Genomic DNA, 7656 nt, shown 5'->3' on the forward strand with positions numbered 1-7656 from the left:
TTTTTGAATTGCGGAGCCCAAAACTGGACGCAGTACTCCAGCTGCGGCCTCACCAAGGCCGAGTACAGCGGGAGAATGACATCCCGGGATCTGCTTGAGAAGCATCTATAGATGCAAGCCAGCATTTTGGTTGCTTTACTAGCCGCAGCATCACACTGAAGGCTCATGTTTGTCTTGTGGTCAACCATAACCCCCAAGTCCCTTTCATCTGTAGTGCTAACCAGTGTAGCAGTACCGAGCCTATAGGCACAGTGTAGGTTTTTCCTCCCAAGGTGGAGAACCTGTAGTATCAGACTTAACTGATTTAGGTCAAACCGTTTTATAAAACTTCTGTCCCAGGCCCCTTCCTGGTTCAAGTTAACTCACAGTCCCCCAGCATCCCAGCATGCTTTCCAACCCTGGGCTGGGCTATGCTGTCTGCTCCAGAGAGCAGGGCCGGTCCTGCCCCTCTACTCTTTAGCCAGAGCAGTGAGGGCTGGCTGACAAGGGGGTGGGGGTGGGAACCCCAGCTGGGGACACAGCCGAAGCTGCCTCTACCAGACTTTTCCCTGATGGAGTGGAGGAGACAGGGACATGGGACAACAGGGTCAGGCAGGGGTGAGGGAGGAAGATTAAAATCCCTGCAACCCCTCTCCCACTGGAACAGGACCCCAGCTGAGGTCTGCTGTCTTTTCCCCACTGCTGGCTGCTTGTGCAACAGGGGGGCATGGCCAGCCAACAACCTGGGCAGCACCTCAGGTGTTGGGAGCGGGGAAGAGAAGGGGATTAAACCTCCTTGCCTCCCCTCTCTCACTGGCACAGGACCCCAGCCAGAGTCTGCTGGCTTTTCTCCCACTTTTAAGCAATATTATTACAGAGGGCTTTAATCCGCCTGCCTCCCCTCTGCCTGAGCCTGAGGCACTGCCCCCAGCCACTTGAGCGGCCAGCAGGGAAAAAAAGCCAGCAGAGCCTGGCTGGGGACCCGTGCTGGTGAGAGAGGGAAGGCAGGGGCCTTTAATCCCCCTCCCTCCCCTCCGCCTGAGCCTGAGGCACTGCCTGGGCTGCTAGCTGGCCACAGCCTCTGCCACTCAGGGACAAACCTGGCAAGGGCTGCTTCGCCCTTCCCTCCTCCCCCTCCAGGCACACCCCAGCTGGGGTCCCTGCAGGCCCAGGTGGGGGTTTAAACCCCTCCCTCATCATACTTAGTGCCCTGCTGGGGTTTGGCCATGCCCTCCCCAGCTCAGTTTCCCTCCAGCCTTGCGGCTGCTGCAGAAGGGAAGGGAGGGCTTGTTCTAGCACCCCCTGCCTTATAGCCTGAGCTACTGCAAGCATGTGGCTCCATTTTCAAAATCAAAAGTGAATGTCTCTTCAATTGCAAATCAGTTCAATCCATACAAGTTACACTAACCTGCAAAGATTTAATCAATTCAGGCTTGGGCTTTTTAAATGTCTGTACTTAGCCAATAAGTTATCTATTGAGCTAAAATTTATGTTCAATTAATCTCTGCTGTACAGACTTCTAATTTGTCTTCTTTGAAATGTGTCTTCCAGAGGTGTAATTGCTTATTTCAGCCAGATGAACTCTTTGGGGTTTGCTTGCTTCCTAGAATGAACAGAGGCTGACAAATCTTCCTTAGGGAATTCCTGAATGTTTCCCATAATGTGGCACAAGATAATTTCTCTTTGATACTCTGATACCATCCATATGTACACAAGTAGAGGCATTTGTGACTTGGTTTGTATTTAATGACAGCTGTGCAATTTGACTTGCATGTCTTCTGTCCATGATATGTGGATTCTTATAAAAAAACTAAATTAATAAAACCAAAAAAGTACTTTATGCACAAGCTATAGATTTCTGCAGTTGTGAAAAGGACTAAAAAGCATAAAAAAAACAAATGCTTGGATTAAGGAAAAAGTTACATTTTCTGACAAAAATAGTTCTCCAGTTCTCCTAGTATACAAATCGCTACATTAGCATGAGGCTTATTAGAAAAGCATTCACCTTTTATCTACTCCGGGCTTCAGAGGAAATGTGCTTTTTCAGCCACTCCGAGAGAATACAGTTGTGTCTGAGAGGGAAAGTGGAAACTCTGAAAAGGAGGAGTACTAAGCCTCTGGCATGTTTTATAGCCGTGTACAGAACCACCTTAAATTACAAAACCACCTTCAAATCTTATTTTTGTGTATGTCATCCAAAACAGGATATCAGCATTTTGTATTTCTGAAGTGACTATTTTTTTTATTGAAATCACACTTCATTCAGGATTTTTCCCCCCAAATTCCATCCCATCCCCTCCTCCAAGCATGGCTGAACACAAATTGAGTTCCATCTTAAGAAGTGATACTACCAACTGCCTCACATTACTCTATCAATGTGTTTTAATCCAAAACTGGAAGAACAACTTCTAAAGCAAAAGACAGTTAGGTATCCATGCCAATTCAATTCACGAATTTCTGGGTCAATTTTGATCACAGAATCAGAAAAAGTATGGTTAAAAGGGTACTTAAGAAGTCATATAGTCCAATCCCTTGCTCAAGCAAGGATCATTTCTATGAAAATGATGCCATGAAAGTCTTTGGCTAACCCAGGGGGTTGCAACATGCAGTGTGCTTACAGAGCCACTGGCTCTGGTCCCTGGAGCAGGAAAGCATTGCCTCTGTCTGCACCTAGGCAGCGAGAAGCTGCAGTAGGAAGAAGCAGTTTGAAGCTATGTCTGCATTTTTGCGGCTTCTTCCTGACCCCTACTCCCCAGGTGCAGTGAGGGGGCAGCGTGAGGCTGGTAGGAAACTGAGCCAAGGCTTGGCATCTTCTAGCTGTACCTGTGAAGCAGGGTGGGGGGAGGGATGGAGGAGGGAGAAGTGCCTTCAAGCTGCCTGGCCCTGGTTCAGTGCCCCACTGGCTGGAAGTGCACCCACACTACAGCCAGGGATCGGGAGGCCGATGAGAAGCAGTGGCAGTAGCATGGGTGCTCTGCCCAGCTCCAGCATAGCTCCCCTACAGCTAGAAACTGCAGTCATGTCCCAGCCAGGAAGTGGGAGGCTGGGTGAAGTGGCAAGAGTGCTGGTGCAGTTTCCAGCTGCCTCGCCCTAGCATAGGCAAAGCCCCCTCACTGCTGCCACACCACCAAAGCCACCTGCCCCATGCCAGATTGGAACAGGGTTGTTCTGGCCCATGGCCAGTCCCTGGTCTAACCTATTCCTAAAACTATGTAAACAAGCCTTTTGGCTACGGCAGAATATAAATCTACTTAAACAAACAAATGAGGCATATTGTTTGTTGTGTCCTTCTTTCCTTGTGTCCTCTGCCTTTGCTCCTGATGTAAACGGTGTTTAACCTTGTCAGAAAACAACATGCAAACTACAAGGCATTTTGCACCACAAAGCAAGAAAGTCCAACATTAGAACACGTAAAGCAGGGGAACAAGGGTCAGTGCTGCACAGGTTGTTAAAATATGCTTGATAGATCAAAGGAAGAGGATCACAGCCATCTCTTCCAAACAAGGCAAAAACCCCACAGTCCATGCTAATCTGACCACAAAGTTAAATTCCTTCCAGATCCCAAATGTGGTAATCGGTCTGACCCTGAGTGGAGAGGCAGGACCTCCTAACCAGAGACCTCTGAGTTTTAGTCCCAATAGGAGCATTAGCACAACCCAGCAAAAATACCTAGCCTTGGCTACAGCCTATACACAGTACTTCTGAGGAAAGCGAGACCAAAAACAGCCAAACTCTGACACCTGTATTAATAGTTAAGGGGAAAAAATCCTTCCTGTCCCAAGCAGCCACCAGCAAAATTGGGGAAAAAAAATCATTCTCCACTCTGCTCTGCAATGTGAGGTCAGCAAGCATGACTCCACACAACACACCTCCTAACTGGACAGCCAACATTCCTCTTTTTGAAAGTCTATCCCTGCCATAAACGAATCACAATGCCTCTACTCTTCTTTTGTAATGAAGCTGGTTATGGAGCTCTGCTTCATTCTCCTAATGCTGAGCACAGTCCTCTCCAATATCCATCAGCTTTGGGCTGCAGAGCTCTTCTGATCTCCAAGTGATCTGGATAGATTTCTTATGGTTGCTCTTTACAGGACCCTCCACACATAGCTACTTCTAGATCATCCCTGACCAATGATTATACCAACTTCTTTTTGAAAACCTTCTTGATGTAGCTCCTGGTTCAAAGGGCACTGGACAAAGAGACAATCTATTAATTTTTCATATCCCCGAATAGATATCAGAGCCAGATACAGAAATTACACTTTTATCAGTGTAAGTGATCAGAAACCGATCTATACCTGTAACAGAACTTTGGTGCACAGATCCAGTCTATACCCATAACAGAACAAAAGTTTGGCACTCACAGACTGGTTTTAAAATGGTGGAACCTGGTCTAAGATTTACCACCTCTTACCTGCCCCGCCCCCAAAGGGTTAATGTGCATTCTTTTTGCTACTAATCTAAATTACATCACTTACAGAAAACTGTGTCACTTAGACTGGTTCCACCTTGGGCTTTGTGAATGTCTGTACCTAGCACAGAGTTTACCTATGTTGGCTATCCCTGCAGTCATGAAAAGGATTATGCAATGTTTTTTATATGGTAGTCTATGATAGAAGGGGATGAACTCGGTGACACAGGGAATCCCATCCACTCCTACGTTCCTAAAACAGCTGCAATCAAACTAGTAAAATGGTATAGGGGGTGACTACATGGTGCATTTCAGCATAAGACACAAAAGTCCTTCAGGCCCTAAAAGTCTGCATCACTTAGTAAGAGAACTCAGGTTTCTATATTACTTGGGTACTTTTGTAAATTTTGCACAGAAGCTATAGGATCCATGCTGGGCCTGTAATAAGTGATTATCAAAGCTACCCATTATGGCCATTATGCACAAAGACATATAAAAAACAAGAGCTTTTGTATATACAAAAAAAAAAAAAAAAAAAAGGGTTTTTTTAAAAAAAAAAAAAAAAAAAAAGGGTTTTTTTAAAAAAAAAAAAAAAAAAAAAGGGTTTTTTTAAAAAAAAAAAAAAAAAAAAAGGGTTTTTTTAAAAAAAAAAAAAAAAAAAAAGGGTTTTTTTAAAAAAAAAAAAAAAAAAAAAGGTTTTTTTAATAAAAAAAAAAAAAAAAAAAAAAGACTAGAGAGGGCCACTTAGGTAACCAAGTCTCGTTCCTGCAGTTTCAGGTACCACATAAGAAATGTTAAATCTAGAAGGGCCCAAAAATCTCAAAAAGTACAAAGGGCAACAAGAAAAGAGCAGGAGACACTAAAAGGGCCAGAAATTATTTGGGTTAACTGGTGCAGACCAGAAGTCTAATCCTACAAAGAACTGAACACTAAAGTGTAATAATGATCATTGAGAATGGTCAGTTTCCATCAGGACTGGGAACCAAGAACGTACTGAAGTTGAAAAAAATGTTCATGTTTTCTCTCTCTCAATCTTAGCTCTCCAGACTGCCTGACTGGGCAGATTCTGCAAGAGCTTCAGAGACCCTTGCATGTCTCAGTGGTATTGGGAAGAAGCAGAATATCTCAGTGTATTACTCAAGTGGAATACCTCAACGTATTAAATTCCTAATAATGTTCACAACAGATACGCCAAACATATAGGGGCTGAGAAACTGGGTTCGAGCCCAATTCCAGTTAAGCTAACTAGAAGTAAAAAGATGGTCAGCACAGCCACATGCATCATTAATGACAAGATGTGCTACTATGCGCAATGGAACTCTTAAATGTAAGCTTCCCATTTCGAAGACTGAACTTTTCTGGAGAAGTGAGTCAGAACTGTTGGTAAGAACAAACAACTGAAACAACTGTTTAAATGTAGGCTGTCTTATTCTACACCCTCACAAATGTCACCTTACACATTTTTGTATTTAGAATGCACTACTATGCCCACAACCTGCCTTGTGCGTGAGATAAATTAATAAATATTCTTGTTCCTTTTCCAAATAGATGTCAATCAGATTTCTTAGTAAACAGTTTACATTGTTATTTACAACAGATGGAGTAACCAAGCATTTGCTTTTTACCACAGATGATGATGCATATACTCTACTTTCTACTAAAGGGTACAAGCTCCAAGTATCAAAACGTGAAGAAAACTGTTTATACTAGAATTGGAGGCTTTATATCTAAATGTCATCGTCTTAATGACAGCATGGGAATTACAAGATTTTTCTTTTTGAAAGCTGAAGTCAAGTGACAGTTCAAAAACTCATGTTTGAAACAACAAAACCCAACACATCCTGTTTTTCTAAAGGAGATTTTTCTTTTCCAATCTACGTATTTTATACCTTTCAATATTCTTCATTTAAGTGGACATAAAACTTTCTAATTCTGAAATCTGTCTGATTATGTTCTTAAGCTTATTTGACATTAACTATCCAGCTCTCACCAGGATACAATACTTAATGTAATAAATGGGAAGCAATTCTCTATTAGTAGTAAAATTACTTTAAAATTGTAAGCAGTAACCTTGGTGTCTTTGAGAGGATTCTTATGTCCTAAATCAGATTACAAATATACAACATCTCTGGAAATTCTGATTAAAGCCAAGGGTGCGACTCTAGATTTAGACAGGCACAACAAAAATCAGAACCTCGGCCCAAAGCAGAGTGAACTAGTTTTAGGCACATACAGGTTTCTGGGGCATTCACTTATGCCAATCATTTTTGGTAAAATGAGTTGGGATACTTTCAGTCAGAAATACATTATATAATATACAATTCCATTTAAATTACCTTTTGTAAAGAGGTGCTCAGCCTTCAGGGGCTGAAACCCAGGTGCAAGGAATCAGTAGACAATAATCTGCCTGGCTGGGAGCCAGCTGAAGCTGAAGACTAGTAAGCAGGGATGGAGCCACAGAGAGAAACAGACTGAGAGGAGGCTATGGTGCTGAAGGAGAAGCACAGAGCTTGTGCTGCCTCTCAAGATCCAAAGAATGTCAGCACGTTTTGGTTTTGTTTACTGTGGGGACAAAGTTGTCCCATGTAAAATAAACTATCTGGAGACTGTAGACAGAGCTGACTGGCCTTGATAAGAAAGCTGGGTGAGTGGCCTGCATATGCTGGGTAACCAACAGAAAGTCTTTGGAGATTATAATAATTGATAAGGAAGCTTTTGTCTTAAGCATTTATCTGAGCTTGTCATTTATTATCAGAAAATACCCAAACTAACATTATTGTTGCAATAAACCATGAAAATATAAGAAGCAAGACCCTTTTTGATTTGTCGTTAAATTAAACGTGAAATGTCCAACCACATTTTAGGTAGATATTTAAATACCAAAATTAGAGACAGTCGATGTTGGCATTAGTTGTGCTTTTTCTATTCTTCCCTTGAGAGTGAAAATGTTAATACAACCCCAAACTTCAGTCTGAAAGAGAAACTAAAACAAATACCAAAAGGGCATGCAACCCTTTTAAGGTCTTATGTGATGTAGCTGTTGCATTGCCATTAAAAACTTAATGACAAACTGCAGTGATTAGAAAAGTGATTAAAATAGTGCTCTATCACTGCTTGGACAAGCACATAATTTCTGTAAACATAACTTTTCTTTGTATAAATAATATTCTATTTATAGAATTCTTTTAGAACTATTTGCAAGTTGCAGCTCATCCTCAATAAGTTATAAGCTGTTGACTATCCACTGTTGGGGGGGGGGGGGGGAA

At 42.5% G+C, this 7656-nt stretch overlaps 1 protein-coding gene across 1 annotated transcript in view; it reads right to left on the reverse strand.

Annotated features, from left to right (window-relative positions):
• ARHGAP6 (Rho GTPase activating protein 6) overlaps window positions 1-7656 on the reverse strand; it is a 397221-nt gene that overhangs the window by 286834 nt on the left and 102731 nt on the right. The window lies entirely within an intron of this gene.

The sequence above is a fragment of the Gavialis gangeticus genome, unplaced genomic scaffold, assembly GCF_001723915.1.
Source record: "Gavialis gangeticus isolate Ggan-Ray unplaced genomic scaffold, GavGan_comp1, whole genome shotgun sequence".
NCBI lineage: Eukaryota > Metazoa > Chordata > Crocodylia > Gavialidae > Gavialis > Gavialis gangeticus.